The sequence below is a fragment of the Benincasa hispida genome, chromosome 7 (genome assembly GCF_027475165.1).
Source record: "Benincasa hispida cultivar pf3 chromosome 7, pf3_genome.v1.1, whole genome shotgun sequence".
NCBI classification, from domain to species: Eukaryota; Viridiplantae; Streptophyta; class Magnoliopsida; order Cucurbitales; family Cucurbitaceae; genus Benincasa; species Benincasa hispida.
In genome coordinates, this window is record NC_143484.1 from 55858394 (window position 1) to 55878771 (window position 20378).

The following is a 20378-nucleotide window of genomic DNA, read 5'->3' on the forward strand; positions in this document are numbered from 1 at the left end:
AGACGTCAGAGCAAGAAAAAGGAAACTGAATAGTGCAAACCTAGAAATAGGAACAGTATTTTCAATGGTGTTAGTTTCTCTGTCAACATCCAGCAATAATTGAACCATTTCTATAAAGGAAAGATCGAAAAATATTTAGGTACTGTTTGGATCGTATAATATATATCTGTGTAGTCCACGTGTCAGGTTTTTATTTTTTTTAAAAAAATGATTTTTTCATAGAGTTAGGCTTGAAAAGATGTAAATATGAAAGCCAAGAAAGGAATCCGTGTCTGCAACCACCACCACCGCTTTCATAGACTCGGTTGCCTTTCTTGTTCGTTGGATGACAGCCAGACGGCTGAGCTACCGCTACAAATCTAATTTCTATATCAACTTTGTCCCTATCTCCTTACTTCTAAATCAACTGCTTAGAATATAGAAAAGTTGCCACGCCAAAGACGATAAATTTAGAAACTGAAAAGGCTTTTAGGTTTTGAGTTTTGACCCTGTCAGCTAAAGCTTCTGCCCAAAATATTCCATTTTTCACTTGAGTTCGTGGATTAGGTTGAAGCATTTTTTAGATCGTACCTAATTGTTTGGTTGTAAATTTTTTTCATCCAAATAAATTTTATTAAATAATGAATCAAAACGGACTCAACCATAAAATATTTGAATTGGATTGGTTTGGGTGTCAATTGGATCATCTATTTAAATTTTTGTTTTAAAAATGAGTAAAATGTTAATATGTAAAAATTTTATTTAATTATTTTCATATATTGAATTAAGATTAATAACTCAATTTAAATTTATATTATAACAATTTTCTTTCCAAAATGCTAGAGATTATTTCAAGAGTATTTGAAGAATAAATTAACAAAAAAAAATCATGAAATAAAATAAATAAATATAAATATATGTAATCAGAGTAAAAATATATTTTTAAAACTAATAATAAGTTCGAGTTTGGTTTGAGTTATTTTAAGTGAATTCATGAACCAATATGATCTAAATTGTACAAGTTAGATTGGATTGATTGGATTTTCTAGGTCATCGATTTTTTTCGAACAGCGCTAATCTAAGGGCGATCTTTTCTTTGATGAGTTGGTGATGGCCAGCCCTAAAGAATTGAAGAATGGGCTCTTGCAGTTGTTCACAAATGGACCCCAAATTGCCAGTCGTGTGAAATTGGCTTCTAGTGGGTTACATCTAGACAATAACAACAAGATCAATAACATACAAAAGCTATCAAACAAACTTCTATTCTGAGGGTAACATTTAGAGCCCAAATAAGCCAATGATTGAATTTAACAAGAGAAAAGAAAATGAAATCAAATAATTGCCTTTTAAGCATCAAATCACAAAATGCAGCTATTAAGTAGTAAGCTTTAAAACAATAATTAACTCTTTCCTAAAAAGCTTTAAAAGTGGTTTTAAATGCTTTTCAAATTTTCAAATATATTTTTTCTTGCAGCCAAATATTAAGACATTTGAATTTTGGCTTTAATTCATAAGGATCATCTATAAGTTTTTTTCTAGTTCAACAATTTGAAGGTGGGGCCTTGATCACTTACCTTTTTATTTATAATGTCTTGATTAGTTGAGTTATGTTATTGCATCCAAACACTGCAAAAATCTAAATGGCTCATTTGCATATGTACCACACACCAAGAATGATGAATTCTACATGTTGTCATCGAAGTTCAATTTAGCGGCAAAGTCTCGTAGCGGTGTGCTCTATACGTCCGAGATCAAAACACGAATTAATCTTGCAGTATGTTAAGAAGGCCAAGGTTAGAAACTTAAATTCAAATAGATGTATTTTTCTATCTAATCATAGTTCCATGTTAGTTTATCGAATAAGGTTAAAAGAAAATATGATTTCAAGAAAATAAAAACTGTGCTTGGTGTATAATATTGCGGAGGGGGAAAATTAAGAATCGATTCATGATGCATCCATTTGCAACATGACAAGTGGAAGGGAGAAAAGCCATGAACGTGAAGACCTACTTTAAGATTATTTTTCTTGGCATGTACAGATCACTGTCGAGGGGAATATAAGGTCAATTAATTTTCCATGGTCACTGACCCATTTGCAACAGTAGCTGTATTGTTTAGCAACAAAGTTAGATTATATTCTGGACAGAATGGCCAAAAGAAAAAGGGTTTTTAGTTTAATTAGATCTATAATTACACAGGCTCCTGAAGCATAAGCTGCAAAAACTATTCCCACAAATGGTTCTAGCCCAGAACTCGAACAAGGATTCAAAATTTGGATTTTCTAAATGAAGGGTTTGTAAATAATAAAATTTTATTGATTTATTTGTTGTGAGGTGGACTTTCATTCTACTCCCTCCTCTCTTCCTTTTCTTCTTCCTCTCTCATTTTCATCTCCCACAAAAGCTCATTCGGTTTCGAATGGTCCCAACATTCACTTGCATCCCTTACGATTTGGCCATGTCAATCTACTTGTCTTTAAGTATTTCCAAGAGTGGAGACTGTTGATGGAAAAATCCAGGCAGAAGGACTCACTTGACCTTCATGTGCCTTCAACAGTGAATTTATAATATGGGAGAAGAAAGACGAATTGCAAAACACAAAAAGAAAACACCAGTGTGGTGCCTGCCACAAAGTCTTTGATATTTAAGTCAGTATTTAGCAAAGGGTCAAAGCAAGCTAGAGATAGGGGAGAAGAACTAGATGTGCCTATTGCCCCCTATTTTATAGCATGGTGGATTGTGGACCTTAGGCCTAAATAGGGTTAGGAAGTGTGGATCGGAGAGTGGTCAGGATTAGGGAAATTCGATATGGGCTGGCCAAGAGGACTTGGACCTATTTTTCAGTAAGGGGAAGGTCAGGCCATTTGGCCTAACTTGCCTTGGACTCGGCCTCTGAGGCCGAGGTGGGCAAGTTTGGGCTACCCCGTTCAACTCCCTTTGGCCTTGGCCTCCGAGGCCAAGGCAGGCAAGTTGGGTCTTTTGGCCCAATGACTCTTTTTTTCTTTCTCTTTCAGCCCATTGGTTCGTTCCTTACATCCTTCACGTCTTCCCGAGCTCGAGACTCTTTAAAAATAATATGGAAGTACCTACCGCATGTTAAAGGGTGTTACGAACTATGTCATGACAATTCACAAAAAAAATTAACAAATAAAAAGAATACCAGAGATTGCTAACCTAGTTTGATGATTAACACCTATGTCTGGGGGGCAGTGTGTTCGTGGAAAGATAACTTCCCTAATATAAATGTTAAGCAATAATAACGTAGTACTCATCTGTATTGACAGACAGTGACCTCTGTAGAGCTGAACCACTCAACCGTACACCTAGCTCCCCCTAGATGAGAGACTCATTCTCTTGGATACTTAAGGTCCCCCTAAGTAATGATATCAGTGACGAATGTCTCAAGCTCTCCCTAAGATAGAGACTCCCTCTTGCCAAGACTTAAGTTCCCCTTAAGTCATGAGACTCCCCTCATTTGCAGCTTATCTTTCCCCTTCAAGTAAAGATCACTTCACATGATTGGTTCAGATTCCCCCAAAGCTTGAGAATCCCTTCTCGAGAAGACAATTGATGAAGCACATAAATGGCTTAGAGTATATTCCAACCTCACAACAACACAATCTTCACAGCTCAAGAAGATTGACAAAGAACACACTTGTGATCAGGGTTTCCCTAGACAAATGACACTCCAAACCATTCGTACAACCTTCAAACAAAGACTAAGTATCTTTATATATACATTGCGGATGCAAGGAAGACCAATCCTACCTTTTAAAAAAAATTTGTACAGAGAAGGAAAAAATTTGCAAAAAATACTACAGACAGAATATTCCACATAAGGAAAGTCTTTTGTAGAGACATTTCCATATGACAACCTTAAACCAATAACAACAAATGCAGAGACAATCTTAATGACATCAACTGAACTTGAACAAATATTGCCAACACACAAAGAGTAATAAGCTCCCCTTTCAGCAATATTTTTTAAGAATGACAAATAGCAACAGTCACAAAGTAGAAGAAACAAAAATAACAAAAACACCGTAATTGTTAAGAACAAAGCTGTGAAACTCGAACCCTACTTTCCTTATTTAAATATGTTTATTGTTGAGTAGTAAAATGTGGGGTTTAATATTTGAGTTAATGTGGAATTGTAGCGAAATAGGTAAAGGATAAGGAAATGAAGAAGGAAAATGCTTGAGTATTAGGAACTTGGCTCTGGGGTGATTATAAGTTAGCCTAGCAAGAAGGAATTTTGACTAAGTGTTGGTTGAGCATCGAGTAAACACTAGGCGAACATTGAGTAAAAGCCATGAATGAGCACGGAAAGGATCATGCATCGAGCATGCATGAGTGAGGGATCATGCATCGAGTATGCATGAGCGAGGAAAGGACTGTGCATCGAGTATGCATGAGCGAGGAAGAGATTGAGCATCAAGTTTAGGCCATGCATGAGCGAGGAAGGGATAAAACATCGAGTATCATCAAGTAATTACCAAAATGTCATTGAGTAAATATCATCGTGCATCGAGTAAATGCCATCGTGCATCGAGTAAAATGCCATCGAATATTGATTTTTTCATGAGCGATCAACTTTAAGCATTGTTTAAGAAGGCCAGCTAGGCCGGTTTAGTGGAGTTAGCCCACTAAGTGGTTGTTGTGGCAGCCTATTAAGGATGAATGGCTGGCAGGAGTACAAAGGGGGAAAGCTGAATTCAAAAAGCTATTTTGAACAAACCACTTGAGCATTTGAAGAGATTCTAAAGCCATATGAAATACAAAGAAGTCTAGTTGATGGTGGAGGGCTTCCAGAAGAAGAAATCATCAGGAACTTGCTGAAAATTTGAAGAAAGTATAAGAAGGTCAAGCTCTAGAGTAAATCAGGGCCAATGCTTGAGTTTTGAAGATTCTAGCCAAACTACGAAGAATTATGAGCTTAAATTTTGAGGTAAGAATTTTAAGACATTTTTGAGAAAATTTTAGAAGAAAGTTTCTTGAGAAAAGCTCTAGAAAATAAGTTATTAAATGAGAAATTAGAATATGGAATTCTTTGAACAAGCAGGCAGCTGCTTGAGTTGAACAAACTAGCAGCTCGAGGTTGGTTGCGTACATTCGAGAAAGAGCAAGCCTCAACATGCGTTGAGGTTGTGAGTAGAGCTGTGTGAACATTTGCTGAAGACTTGGACGCAAAGGAGCAGTCGATGTATTGAGGTGTGGATGAAAGATCGCCTAGGCTATACGTTTGAAGCATGGTATATGATGGTGATGTGTGAAGACTACCGCCTAGCCAAGCCTGATTTCTAAAGTTATTCTAAGTGTTCAATGCCCAGGAAGGTTGGCATTGGAAGGTAAAGTCATTATGAGAGGAAGATTATGAGTTTAAAGTATGAAAGTTAGTCTCAAAAGGGAAACCATAGCAAGTAGCTAAAATATGTTGTTATGATCACAGGGTTGATACCAATAGGAGAAGCTTATCAACCCTAGAAAGATTGACCAAGGCTGTGAGTGACTATAAATGTTTTATAAATGTTTTGAATGTTTTAGTCAAAACTTATTCTCATGCTAGCTTATTCTAAAGCAAGTTTTCCAAGCAAACTAAGTTTAGAAAGAATGTTAATGCATGCTAGTTTTTAAAGGGAATTTCTAACGTATGTTTAAAGTAATGATGTATTAGGTGATATGAGGCATGTGTTAGTTTTTGTGTGCTATATGTTGGGTTTTATGTCCTAAAACCATGGATTGTAAACAATAAAACTTATTCTAAAAATTCAATAAAGTTATTTTGAATATATGAATTGCTTATTTTGTTTTAGAAATAAATCCAATAAATTAAAAGATCTATGACTATTACATGAGTACTTGAACTTTATGTGGAGACATAAGAGTAGATCAGGTTCGAGTAAATAATCTAAATGATTTATAGTATATGAATAAGGTTGGGTGTCTTATTCTAGTAATACTATAAGATGTAGCCCACTATGTAGTTGTTACAAGAAGTTGTAAAGTGCTATGTTTTAATATAAATGTTATATTAAATATTGAATGTCTTTGATGTATGTTATGGATTCTTAACATGTCTAAAATTTTGTAAGTTGTTATAAAATTGAGTTAGACATTTAAAATCTATAAAAAAAAGATAAGTTGCATGCTCACGTAGGTTAATCACCTATTTTAATAGTTAAAATAGGTCGACATCTTGTAAAATATGGTTACAAACTCAATAGATATATAATCCAGTCTAAGGGTAGAGGTTCTTAAGTTGACAGTCTATGAAACACCTTCTATCTGGGGATTATAGCCGAATAATTGAGCATTGTTAACCAGTTTTATGAGCAATACATAAGCGTGTGAGGTTTTAAAACTGGTTTATCACTTAGACATTATAGGTTAAATCCAAATATAAACGTTATAATTGGATAAAAACCTAGACTTAGGTTGTTTAATTAGCTGGAACAAACCTGAGTAAAGAAATACCCAAAAAAATGTTAGGACATTTCAGTGGAAGTTTAATAGCATATATGATATGTTATTAGAACACTTCAGTGGGAATTTAAGAATGCTTCAGTGAGAGATTAATAACGTATACGATATGTTATTTTTAACTCTCACATTCCTAAGAGTTCATAATTGAGATTCATGTTTCGCTTCATGTCACCCTGGGAGTGACCTCCATTCGTAAAGTGTTTACATAAATCGAGATTATGGTGAATAGGGGAAGTTGTTCACAGTAAAATCAAAAGTGATGTTTTATTTTCATTTTCACGTCCTAAAAGTTTCATACCATGAGATTCATGCGACACTTTGTGTCACCCTGGGAGTGACCTCCATTCAGAAAGTGTTTGCATAAGTCAAGATCAAGATGGATGAAGGGAAGTTGTTCAATGTAAAATCAAATATACGATATATTTATTTCAACTCTCACGTCCCTAGAAAGTTCACACCGTGAGGTCCATACAACGCTTTGTGTAGATTATGAACCTCAGCTGCTCCATTCGAAAAGTGTTTGTATAGGTCAATATCAAGGCGAATGGGCGAAGTAGTTCATAATAAGTGGGTGAAGGATATGTGTCAACGTGTCCTGCGGTTTCTTCCATTTGTTTGGACCGTGAGATTTCTATGTTGTGCCTGTTTTTCGTCTTTAAGTTGGCCTTGCTAGTCGTTTAACGACAGATATCCCCTCAAAGGGTTGTAACATAGGATTCGAAACAACTCAAACTCCAGAAATGGATCTTAGGTCTTTTTTCAATCTTGACTTTCCAGTTCGGTAGCATTGTTGGGGCCGACCTCTGAGTTTTGAGTTTTGACAAAAACCTGTAGCTAAATGACTATTGGAATATGAGTTATTCTGGAGATAATATTTAGTCAAGAATGTCTTACTATAGTGAAGAAGTATTTGACTGCCCCTTGGTAGCACTTATTCTGACTCACTACAATATCGTTGCAAAATTAATGAAATTCTGGGTACATTATTACTTTGCTAAAACATGATTGGGTTTTAATGCAATTCACTAATAAAATTTGTTTATATTTTTAGAAGGACGAGTTCTTTAGTACACCTATTGGCTTCTAATAAACTTACCGGGGATAATTATGCTACATGAAAATCAAACCTAAATACAAACGGTTCATTTTAAAGAGGAGTGTTCTCCCGTTCCTAACTCAAATGCAAACCAAAATGTTCGAGATGCATACGACAGATGGATCAAGGCTAATGAGAAAGCTCGTGCCTATATTCTTGCCAGCATATCTAATGTATTGGCCAAGAAACATGAGAGCATGAGTACTGCCAGGGTATGGAATCTTTGTGTGGGATGTTTGGACAACTGTCCTTCTCCTTGAAGCATGATGCTATCAAATACGTTTACAACTGCCGTATAAAAGAACGGGCCTCTGTTAGAGAACATGTCTTGGATATGATGGTCCATTTCAACGTGGCAGAAGTAAAAGGTGTTGTCGTTGATGAGAAGAGTCAAGTTGGTTTTATTCTTGAATCTCTTCCAAACAGTTTCTTGCAGTTCTGTACGAACGCACTGATGAATAAAATAGAATATAACTTGACTATGCTTCTCAATGAGCTTCAGGCTTACCAGACCATGATGAGAGCTAAAGGACTGAAACCAAAAGTAAATGTTACTACTACTGAGAAAAGAGGATCGTCCTCTAAAAAGCCTAATATTGCTTATTCTTTAAGAAATAAGAATATTCTAGTAAAGAAGAACAAGGGGAAGGGTAAGAAGAAACCTACTGGCAGAAAGAGAAAGGCAAATGTTGCAGATAAAGGAAAATGTTTCCATTGCAGTAAAGAAGGGCACTAGAAGAGAAACTGCCCACAATACCTTATGGAGAAAAGAGCAGAGAAAGCAAGACAAGGAAACTAGTTCCTTGTAAACTCCAAGTTTTGAATAGGGAAGTATTTCTCAGAACAACCAGTAGAAGATGCAGTTGCTGATAGAAGATAAATTTTTTTACTGTTATTACTATAATGAGTTCTTTTATCTTTTGTAAGAAACATATTGTGTATAAACCTTTTTTATAAATGAAATATTCATTAGCAAAAGTATACTATAAAACAACTTCTGTTAGAACCAACCAAGTTAAAAGCCATTGCAAGTATTCAAATATTTAAACGGCTACAAATGAATAAGGCAAAGAGTTATTTAACCTAAGTAATAAGTTTAGAACACTTGAAAAGTTCAAGGTATATAAAACTTGTTAGGTAAAATAAAATCTAAAATATTTCGATTAGATCAAAGTAAAGAAAATAGAAGAGTTTGAGATTTCTAGAGCTATTTTGATAGAACATGAAATTCAAGAAAAACTATCTACATCTAGTTACCTTAATTGTTTTGAACATCATTCCCATTTTAAGTTTTTTTCCCCCTAAAACTCCATATGAGATGTGGATGAAGGAACTCTAATACAAGAGAATCCATGAACGAAAGTGGATCTTTCCAATTTCATTGTGACAGAATTACCACACATACACTCTAACAAACAGATATGCATTGTAACACTAATTAATGGCATGCTTTAACAATTAAAATACAAAAGACCGAGTAAACATACCAGTTGAAGACTTTCTTCATTCGAACTCAGTCCAACGGAAGCGAACTCTTCAACACTTTTTATCACCCAGCAAACAGCCGTCTAACAGCACCACGATCGTCTACATGATCGGCAGCGCACGAACCAACAGCAACCGAGGACGACACCACCACTTGAAGCCCACGATATTCTCGGAGTAAGAATCCAAGGGTGAACTTTGATGAAATTGATAGAGGGAGGAGGAAAAGACGATCGTGTAGTACGAACAAGCAAGTGGGAGATAGTAAAAGACTATCGTATAGTCGGGTGCTTGTCGTTTAGAAAAAGGTACACGATCATGTAGGTTTAGCTAAGCGATCGTCTAGTAAATGGTAAACGATCGTTTAGGTCTACTCGGTGCACTAAGCGATCGTTTAGATATCGCAGGGGATCGTTTAGTGCACGGGTGTGTGATCGTTTAAGACAATGGGCACTATTGTATAAGCTCTCAACGCTAAGCAATCATATGGATTCACATCGTGAGCGATTTTTCGGATGTGTGTTACAAAATGAAAACAACTTTTATTTTATTCTTCAGTTACAAGAACCGAATTTGATCTTCCCACTTTCGCACAATTCCAGAGAAATACTCGACCAATTATTTCATAACCGCCTAATAATTAAATAATGAATATAATCATATTATATTCTTAACTTATAGTTTGATATCATATATCTACTGTAGTGTTTTCTCCTCTACTTGATATAAATCATATTTATATCCAATTTCCCCTAAAATAATGTATCTCATACATTTAGTCAATTATATCATATATAATTAACTAGTTCAATTATATCATATATAACCAAACTCTCTCTTGTCAATTTGAATATTTCAAACTGATCCAAAAACTGATTCTCAACTTTATCCAAGCTACCAAGGGAACCTTATGGATCTATGGCTCGAAGCTTCAATGGTACGTGAATAGCTGACTAAACTCTTTAGCCACGAGATCCACCATCCGTTAACTGTCAGGTATTCCACTAAAGATTAATAGCTAAACTCTTCTTACCATAAATATATTTCTGTGTCCATTAGATATAACCAATCATGAATACGATGACCCTTCACAAATGCTCGTAAGTGCAGTTGGAGTAATTTACCATTTTGCCCCTGTAGTTATATCTCACTTCCTAAGTATCATTGATCCCTCTAATGAACAATACAACATAGTCCAACTATGTGTGAACACCTCTCGGGCCAAGAGAAGGTGTATGGTGCCACATCGTTCAAGCCTTGGAATCAACCCTTAAGGGAGTTATCTATCTACTTACCCCTACTTTGGGGAAGAAGTGAATTCCATTTTGTATAGCTGAGTTCTAACTCCCAAATTAGACGAATCCCTAAAGTGGTAGGTTTGAGTCAGCGACCTGGCCATTCGCATCCATGCAAATCAAAAGACCGCCCTCAATGGCAAGAGTGTTGGATTTTATGTCCTAAAACTCGTAGTTTGTAAATTAATAAACATATTCTGTTTTGCTTTTCGATAAAGTTGTTAATTGAAATTGTAATCTTGAATCCAATAAACTAAGGTCCTGAGGCTATTTAATGTAGTTTGAATTTTATGTAGTGACATAAAGGTGGATCAAGTTCAAATATATAGCAAAAAATGGTTTATAGTATATGAATAAGATTGGGCGCCTTATTCTAGGGACACTATGGATGCGGCCCACTTTGTAGTTAGTACAAACGATGTGATCCTAAATCGTTTAGGTGGAAACATGAAAGTGGGGGCATCCTATATAAAGAGTTTACATAAGACTAAACCATGAAATAGTCACTTTGTACGTTCTAAATGCCATTTTATGTATAAAACTGACTATTTCGTTAATTGATGACCTAGGTAACTTAATCTTAATTCTGAGCTAACTATGAACTCCTGTTCACTCGGAATTATCCTTAGATCTGCATAGGTGGAGGCAGCTTATCATCACTGGCCCAATAAGCCTCCCATTTCAGGGATAAGATCAGGTGGATAGCTGGAAACATAGGGTACAAAACGGAATTCACTCCTACCCGTTATAGGGATAGTAGATAGGTTGTTCCCTTTAGTACTGAATCCAGGTCTTGAACAAGGGGCCCCACCCTTTCCTTGGCCCGAGAGGGGTTTGGTTTATAGGTTGGACCTTAAACCAATTGTTCATTAGAGGATCAGTGGAACTTAAGGAACAAGATGTAGTCTTGGGGGTAAAACAGTTTTTATGACCCAGCCGAGATTATGAACATCAGTGAAGAATTAGCTTACTAATCATGGTTATATCAAATGGATACAAATATATCTATAGTGAGGGAACTGCAACTACGGGACTATAGTGGAATGACCCGTTAGTTAACGAATGTTGATCAACTTCGTCTAAAGTGTTTAGCCAGTTAATCTCGGATCGTTGGAGTCCATGATCTATAGGTTCATTAGGTTCCCCTACTAGCTCATATAGAATAAACTTAGAACAGTATGATAGAATGATTCGAATTGTTCGAATTAGGTGAAGAGAGAGAATCCAACAAGTATATGTGATATAGTGGTCGGGTTTTCAGTTTAGAGATACAACTTTAATATTTAAATGTGATTTAAATATCAAGAATATGAATACGTTCATATTCGGAAGCTCGGAAATAATGGAAATGGTCAAAGATATAAAAAGTCAAAGAGCTGACTTTTGACTTTAAAAAGTCAAACTTTGACCGACCTTATATTCAAATGTGATTTGAATTTTGAGAAAATGAATGCGGATTCATGCTCGGGAGGTCAAAATTAGTTAACACAGGAAAATCATAAGAAGTCAAAATGTTGACTTTTTTTTGTCAAAGTTTGACTTTGACCAAATGACTATTTTGCCCTTTGACTAAAGTTAGTGGGAAAATCTAAATTTTTGTTGGATAATTCCACTAACAAAATAGTGGGCTAGGTGTTGGCTTATAGTGGAGACATTAAGCCCACTTAGATAATGGATTCTAGGTATTGGGTTTTTATGAATTGATTTCATGCAATTGTTGCATGACCATTTTCTATAAATTGGGCTTTCATTTTGAATGAAAAAACTTTTGACATTTTGCAAAATTGTTTTCTAAAATTTGGGCTGAAAAAAAGGAAAACCAAAAAACCAAAAAGGAAAATCCATTTCTTTTTCCATCTCTTTCTCTCTCTCCTTTTCTTCATCCACCGGGTCCCACAATCCAGTTCTGAGTCTAGAGGATAGTAGGTCAACTCTAGTGGTGGTCCGTTCGTGTTCGGGTCGAGATTCAGAGAGGAAAAGGGGGTTTCGGGAGCTTCAAAGGTAATTTTTAATTACTGTTTTTCCTTCAATTACATGCATTTTTTCTTTTAAATTAAAAGTAATTAGAGTGTAATTAGGTCCTAATTCCACTGCGTATGTCTCATGTTCCATCAAGGAGTTCCCAACTCACTCAGGATTGAGGTCATGTTATCTATGGTCATCCTAGTGAAGTGAAGTCTCTGTCATGAACGGTGTTATACAACGAAATGTTAACACTTCGTGGTCAGGTCTTATACAAACTCTTTGTATAGGACGCCCCCGCTCGCATGTCCCCTACACGAATGATCAGGATCAGACCATCTGTGACAAGTTACAACACTTGCAATTATTCCACAAATCAGGCCGCATCCGTAGTGTTATCAGGATAAGGTTTCCCTCCTATATCCAAATACTAAATTTTCCTAGAAAAGTATACGAGATCCCCATGTATTATTTAGTTTCCATAAAAAGCAAAGTGTATATCAATGAAGAGTTATTGATTAAAGCTGATACTGTAACACAAATTGTTTGGACAGAACAAATACATCTTAATCAAAGAGTCGAGAGTACCTTGATGTAGGAGGAGGAATATATGACAGCCTACCAATATTGTGAGTTTATTAGAAACTCAAGTCATCAAATCTTGGTGACGGCATCGAAAAACAAAAAGTTGCGAAAATTAGATGTATTCCCTATATAGTTTAATAAGAAGTCCATTGTATACTAACATGTTTACAACGATTCTCTTGGCTAAAGTGTTTGAGAATCTCCTAGTAAGACTAGGACTACGAGGTATATAATCTTGGGCAAGTGGGATAAAAACCCATAGGTATGTGATACCTAAAAGTAAACCATGAGTATGTGATGCACTAGTTTATTGTATTTCTCTGTAAAACTCAAGAACTCAACATTATGTATTCATATATGTGTTACCAATAGAGTTTTAGTCCAAGTGGGAGTTTATTGGCTTTTATGTCCTAAAGCTCGTGGATTGTAAACAATAAAACTTATTCTGAAAATTCAATAAAGTTGTTATTGAATATATGAATTGCTTATTTCGTTTTAGAAATAAATCCAATAAACTAAAAGATCTATGACTATTACATGAGTACTTGAACTTTATATGGAGACATAAGAGTGGATCATATTCGAGTAAATAGTCTAAAAGATCTATAGCATATGAATAAGGTTGGGTGCCTTATTCTGGTAACACTATCGGATGCGACCCACTCTGTAGTTATTACAAGGAGTTGTAAAGTGCTACAAACGAAGTGATCCAAATTCGTACATGTGATGATATGAGGAGTGGGGACATCATGTGCAATGAGTTTGCACAAGATCGAACCATGAAATAAGTCAATCTTACTTTATAATGTTGTTTACTGTTTAAGACTGACTATTTCAAAACGATGACCTAGGTAACTTGACCTTAATCCTGAGCTAATTATGAAGTCCTGATTATTCGGGATTATCCTTAGATTTGCATCGGTGAAGGTTGGCTCAACAACGCCTGCTCAATAAGTCTCCTATTTCAAGGGTAAGATCGGGTAGATAGTTGGGGACATAAGGTGCAAGATGGAATTCATTCCTACCCGCTTTTGGGGATAGTAGAGAGGTTGTTCCCTTAAGTGCTGACTCCAGGTCTTGAACAAGGGACCACCCTCTCATTGGCCCAAGAGGGACTCAATTTGATGATCGGATCACAAACCAATTGTTCATTAAAGAATCAATGAGACTAAAGGAATAAAAGGTAATCTCGAGGTAAAACAACCTTTTGACCCAAACGTTATTATGAACAATCTGTAAAGGGTTAACTTACTAATCATGGTTATATCGAGTGGATACAATATATCTATAGTGAGGGAACTCTAGGCATTAGTGAAGTGACCCAGCAGTTAACGAATGGGGGTTAATTCGGTGTAAAAAGTTTAGTCAATTAATCTCACATCGTTGGAGCCCATGATCTGTAGGTTCACTAGGTCCCCCTACTAGCTCACAAACAGATTAACCTTACAATAGCGTGATAAGTTAATTTGAAATGTTCAAATTAGAATTAAGGAAATTAGTAATTATATGTGATATAATTACACATTTTATTTTGGAATAAAACAAAATTGGAGAATCAATTAATATTTACATATGATTTAAATATTAAATTCATGAAAAGGATTCATGGTAATGGAATTGGTGACAGATTAATTTAATATTTGATATTAAATTAATAAAATTGTTTAATTAATTTTTAATTTTATTAGAAAAATTATTATTGAATTAATTTTGTAAAATCAATAAAATTTTAATTTTTTAATTGAAATGAATTTTGATTTTGGAAATCAAAATTCAAATAAAATAAAAATTGGAGAAAAAAAAAAGAAAAGAAAAGAGAAAGTGGAAAATCCCAACTTTTAGGATTTTCCCACTTTCTTTGGAAGCAGGTTAGTCATATTTCATAAACACTTCTAGCCCAATTTCTCAAGCATGAGCTGTAATTCATGTAGGAAATCAATTTGCATGAAAGTCATGCTATAAATAAACCAAATTGGAGCGGAAATCAGGCATGCATTAGAGATATTTCAACTGAAAATTTCAAGAGTTGAAAACTGGGTTTTGAGTTGAAAAACCAGAACCTCATCTCCTTTGTTCCCTAATTCAAGCTTATTTTAAGTTCCACAACTCAATTTAAGGTACCAAAAGGATAGTGGGGAAGACCTTGTGGTGGTTCACATCTAAAGGAAGGGACGATTACAGATGGAATTTGTGATTCAAGGGTATCTTCAAAGGTTAGTGTTGAAACCCTCTTTTTAGTTTATGAGCATGCTGTTTTTGGAGCCAAAATTAATGAATTAGAATGCTTATGATCTTATTTTGCTTCCGCTATATGCTTTCTTATTCTAACACTATGATATGTGACTCCAGTAAGCTTGTTAATGAAATTATTTACTTAAAAATTATGAAGAGCTCGACGCATGCTAGAGTGTAAAGTTTTAAAGTATGAATTCAGTTGATGATTTTTTAATGTTTACGAGCATGCGTTAGAAGCAAAGTTCTCATGAATGTTATATCTATGACACCATGTTTTCAGTAAGTCTCTCTATGAAATTATTTTCTTATGTAAATGAACAGTTCGACACTGAAGTACTAGGAGAAGGTATCTGAGCTTAGTTTAGTTATGATCTTTGATGTTAGGATCCAGTTTAGCTCTACGTGCACGTATATCAAGTATAAAGGTTTAGGATAAAGGTTTAGGATAAAGGGTTGAGCAAAAGGGTCTCTCCCTCACATAAAGATCAGTGATAAGTGATGGAAAAAGGGTCCACACCTTAGCATGAAGGTCAATGATAAGGTGATGGAAAAAGGGTTCACATCTTAGCCTAGGTTATAATGAGATTTGGAAAATAGGGTTCCCTCTCTCAACCTAGTACCAGTTCAATTATGTTTTCAGGTATGATATGTTTTAAAAAGGTTTTAAGTAAATGCTAGGTTTACGGTTGGGAATCGAACAAAAGGGTTCTTTGTCAACTAAGGATCAGACCAGCTATGTTCCAAAAGTATTATGTTTTTAAAAGTTATGCACGAATGTTTGCTTGGCCAGTTTTCAGTTTCAGATTTTAATTATCAGTTTCTAGTTCAACATGAGATTTGTGTTTTAAATTTAGTCATTCACTGGGCTAGTAGCTCACCCTGTTTTAAATGTTTTCTTTTCCACGTAGTGGTTATCTACCCAAAAGTTAACTACGCCGTTACTTTGCCACTTAAAGATAAACTAAAGGAAACTTAGGTGATTACTTTATAAATATTTGTACACATGTTGCATATTAGGGACTAGTTCTAATCTGTGGGACCCACTAAACCTTGCTTATCCATGTACATATTGTAAATTACTATGAATGGTACCCTAAGGTTGTCTTAAATTTCAAAGTTCAGTTAGTTCTTGAATGATATTTGTGATGTTTAGGGTTCCTAAACAGGTTAGCTAGGCAGTAAGTGCCACATAAGAGTTGATAACTGCTGCAGTCATACTTCTTTCTAGGTTAAGAGGGTCTGGGGTGGGGTGTGACAAAAGCAGAGACAAGTCTTTCAACAAAAAAAAAAAAAAGAAAGAAAGAAAAACACAGCCAAGCAACTTCACCATACTCCCCCTTTTGACAAACATTTTTTTTTTTAAAAAAAAAAACAGAAGCATCATTGATCACAAATAGCATCATGTGCACTAGAGCTAGGCCCCTGATCAAGATCAACAAAAGACTTGCGAAGAAAGGTTATCAAATCATTAATTACTGACTTCCTAGCAGAAATCCTATGTAGCAACACCCCAAGATCCCTGTACTTTTTAGCCAACACATTGATTGTCTTTTTACCACATGGAGTTTGACGAAACTCCCAAATAGGATCACTATCAGCAAGAAGAACCTCAAAGTGAATCAGATCAGGCATATACTTGCATTGATATAAGTGGTAGCTGAAATAAATGATAGAAGGCATAGGACCTGGAATATTTAAGTCAATCAGGATGTATGGCTTTTGAACTAAAAGGATTCCACAAATTAGGCGAGAGAAGCATAAGGGAACATTAGTGACATGAGAAACAATGTACCTTTTGATCTGGTTGATCACAGAAGTATTGAGATTGATGTCCTAAATTTCGTGGTCTTGTAGTTTGTAATTGTATTTGTACAAACAATTTATTTATCTAATAAAATAAGAGGTATTTTATTCGACATTTAATTGCATTATCCAAAACCAATAAATTAAGATCCAAGGTTATTTGCTGTAACTTAAATATGTATGTGAAGACATACATGTGAGTCATGTTTAAGTGATAACCTAAGCAGTTTGTAGTAGATGGGTAAGGCTGGGTACCTTATCCTTATGACATTACGAATACGATCTGCTTTGTATTTGTAGTTGTTACAATTGTTGTAAAGTTCTACAAATGATCTAATCTTGACCATTCATGTGGAGATATATGAGTGGGGTATTCTATACAAAAAGTTTGTATAAGACCATATCACGAAATGAATAGTCTCTCTATATAACACCATTACTAGAAGATACCTAAATTTCACTAGGATGGCCATAGATGACTTGACTTGAATCTTGAGTGAGTTGTGAACTCTTGCCTATAAAGGCGGTTCTTTGATCTGCATGGGTGTGGGTGGCCAATTTTTCAACTCAATATGCCTACCATTTTGGAGACTCGCCTGATTGAGGACCTAGGAACGTAACTACACAGGAAGGAATTCACTCTTTTCCTAGTATTAGGGTAAGTTTAGAAATTTCTCCCTCATGAGTGGATTCCGGGGCCTGAACAATGTGGCGCCACACCCTCTTCTAATTCGAGAGAGGTTTGGTTATAGTTGGACTTTAACTTATTGTTCATTAGAGGGATTTATGGTACCTAATGAGTTAGATGTAACAATAGGGACAAAATGGTAATTTTGGCCTAGCTATACTTACGAATAATTTATGAAGGGTCAACACCTTGTTGATTGTTTTATCCAATGGACACATAAATATATCTATAGAGCATAGATGTGACGTCCCAAAATTTTCTGGTGATTTTCATTAAATTATCTTGAAATATTTGGGCATTATTTTGATAAATTAGGGATAACAATTTAATTTGGGAGGCAAGATAATTAATTTAAAAGATATTTGTACAGAATTGGATTTTTAACTCAATTTAAGGGAAAACTGGATTAATTTACTTGGGAGAAAATGTGATTTTAAATTGATTAAATATTAGAAAGGATGTAATTTATCTCAATTATTGGATTGTATGTTCCCTTTAATTTTGGTTTTAGAGCCAAAACTAAGTTAACTGGAAAAGTTAACTGGTTTGAGCTTAATTTGATAAGAGATTTGAAATTTTTGGATTATTTTGGATAAAGATTTGACAATAAAGAAAAGGAAAGGAATTAGGATTTGGAAAATAAAAGGAATTTGAGATTTAAGAAGGAAAAGGAAAATTTGTGGTTTTAAATTTTATCCTCTTTAATTTTGAAGTTTGGACCTAAATTAGAGAAGATAATTAATTTAAACTAAGTTAATAAGTGAATTTGGATTTAATTTAAATTAATTAGGTTATAGAATTCCTAATTTAGTTAGATTGTGAAATTTCTAATTCAATTAGAATATGGATTCCCAAATTAATCAGATTATGAATTTTATAATCAATTAAAATATAAATTTTCTAATTAGAGAAAATGTCTTATTCAAAAAGGAAATCTAATATATTTACTACTTTAGTTATTGATTTTTTAATATATGAAACCTACTTAAAAAAAATAAACTTTCCATCAAACCTAATAATATATGAGTCCACAAGCTTCGTTGGTTCACGAGCGTCGTTGTCGTTCAGATCTGTTCAAACTTCCATCCAGATCTAAGAAGATTTCAGGTACATTTCAGCCTTCCATCCATATCTTGGAAGGTTTCAGATTAAGGTCGATACTTGTATAGTTCAGATTGAATGTGTGTGGGCATTCCTTTTATTAAGTGTTACCAGTAGTCTAATCTATGTACTTATAGGGGCTTCCCACAATGACCCATATGCATGGTTCTTTAGCTTCATCAAAGCATAAAAAAGGTAACAAGAGAACAAATAATCAATGCTTTACTATGGGGGAGTTGGTTGTGCTTCCATTTCTTTTGAAGTATCCTATTCCCTCTGATGCAAATGCTTCCCAAACAAGTATTGTAAATAGGTAAATTTCTTGACATGCAATCTGGTGTTCCAATTTTGTAAGTACATTGTATGATTTGAATATTCGTTGATCTCATACAAGTGTAAGTACATTATATGAAAATATGGGATGTGTAGATTCAACTTTGTCTTCCAGGGAAAGATTTGAAATTGTGGTGATTCTTTACTCACTCATTTACTTGGCATATGATGTTCTCCGTTTTATAAATTTCCAATGCTTCGTTATTCTTGTGTGGAATTCAACATCTGTTGATGCTTTTTTGTTCTTTGGTTCAATTTCAGACACTAACAGATTTTCTAAAGTCCAAATTAGTAGCTGAAGGAAGAAAGCCTATGTTATCGTTGGAGAATCAAATTCCCATGGAACTTGATAAGATTTGGCTATGCTTGTTTCCTCTTGTCCGAGAAAGCTGCAATCAATAGGATTTACCTATATTAGGTGGGGTTGATAGTTAGTTATACTTTTGAAATTGTTCATATGGGTTCATATTCTTCTAACTTATAAATTTTTCATTTGAACCTTGTTATGAACTTTGTTAACATGAGGTTGTTTGATAGGTCTTGTAAAGAGCTATCTTATTAGTACTAATTCCCTCAATTATGCTTCGATTATTTGCTTAAATTGTCTATTTTATAGGTAAATTTCATTCCTGACACAAATAGAGTTATTTCAAAGAACTTGGAGTTAAATCGAGCCAAACGACATCAAAGAATCACTTTAGAAGAAGAAACATGACAAATTACCACTTTGCCCCTTTAAAGGAACAAGTCAACACACTTCAACAATACTCAAAGCCTCGCAATGCTCCCCATAATACTAAGCTCAACGCTACCTCGATGTTGAAAGACATAATGCACCATTTTACTGCAAAATAGGACAGTGTCACAATGCTCTACGCAGCGTTGCAACGCTCCACGCAGCATTGCAACGCTCTAGAAGCTGACAGAAAAATAAAAATGCGCATGCGTGCGCCAGTGCAACGCAACGCTGGACTTCTTATTCCCAGCATTGCAATGATGTGACCCTCTTCAAAATAAAAAAGGCTTAAGTTTCAGACTTCACTACGAGGAGAAAATTCATTTTTTTTTGTTGATAGATCGAAATTAGAGAAAAAATTTCACGAATTTGTGCTTGTATTGAGAGATTTCTTGAAATTTCACAAGTCTTGTGAAATTACTCATGGATTGCATCAATTTTTCTAGGATTTCTTTCCAGATTTCTCAATTCTAAGGCTAGGTTATTGTATTTCTTGGGAAATCTTAATTCTAGGTTTAAATTCTTGAATTCTTTTGTATATTTTCTTGAATTTTATGCATTCTTAAATGTTTTTGGGCTGAGTTTGAATAGAGGTTAA

At 34.8% G+C, this 20378-nt stretch overlaps 1 long non-coding RNA gene across 1 annotated transcript; it reads left to right on the forward strand.

Annotated features, from left to right (window-relative positions):
• The first annotated feature begins 1576 nt into the window (after positions 1-1576).
• Positions 1577-20085, forward strand: LOC150035265 (uncharacterized). The gene is made up of 4 exons (XR_016530805.1): positions 1577-1772; positions 15002-15097; positions 19306-19462; positions 19661-20085. It is a non-coding gene; the product is annotated as an uncharacterized LOC150035265 (long non-coding RNA).
• Positions 20086-20378: the final 293 nt, after the last annotated feature.